An 858-nucleotide genomic window follows, 5' to 3' on the forward strand; every position below is an offset into this window, starting at 1 on the left:
TCCTCTGTGGTTGTGATTATTATAATTCTGTTTGTGTACACTGCACACAAAAGGGGTGTTATTTTTCATATGATGCGCCCAAGGCCAAAATCGCAGTGCATCTTGTGAAAATGTCAACATCAAAGCCCAATATGAATACAATACTGGAACATTCTACCTACTTGGTGTCCCTGTACGAAGAACCCCTTTCACTTTTCGTTTTTTGGATAAAATTGGGTCAAACAGAAAAACAATCTTGGCTTCAAGTTTGAGTGCTAGCAACATTTATTCTACAGTTCCTATTGAATTGCAGCATTATAATGCATGGCAAATGCCCTTCACCGTATGCTCAAAGTGTGCTCACTGAGCACACTTTGAGCATAGGGTGAAGGACATACTGCTCACACAGCAGTTTGATGACCTGAACACTGCACAGACCTAATGTACATAAGAACAGTTCCTATTATTAGCTCAATTTCATATCACATCATAATTATTTGATCAACTTTAATTGTACTATGATCTGATCATGCAATATGAAAAAAAATTATCTCTTTGAATTTACTTTTAAAACATTATCTTGTGCAAAGTTGTGTCTGTGATAAATTTGAATTGTGCTGTTCCAAAATATAACCCGTTGCCCACTGTTATTAAGGTGTAGACACATACTATTACTTGATAACACAAGCTATCAAGAAATGTGCTGTTTCAAAATTGTAATATTTTTTCAGTAATTTTAAATGCATGTTCACAGATTATCTAGACTTACACAGGACAAAAGGAAAATAAACTTGATGCTTTGGATTTTTACTTGCTGGTTTAAACATTTTACATTGTCAGTGATCGACTACAATAGTTTACCAGGGAGTGCAACTGTAT

This window comes from Amphiura filiformis, chromosome 15, assembly GCF_039555335.1.
Source record: "Amphiura filiformis chromosome 15, Afil_fr2py, whole genome shotgun sequence".
Taxonomy (NCBI): domain Eukaryota; kingdom Metazoa; phylum Echinodermata; class Ophiuroidea; order Amphilepidida; family Amphiuridae; genus Amphiura; species Amphiura filiformis.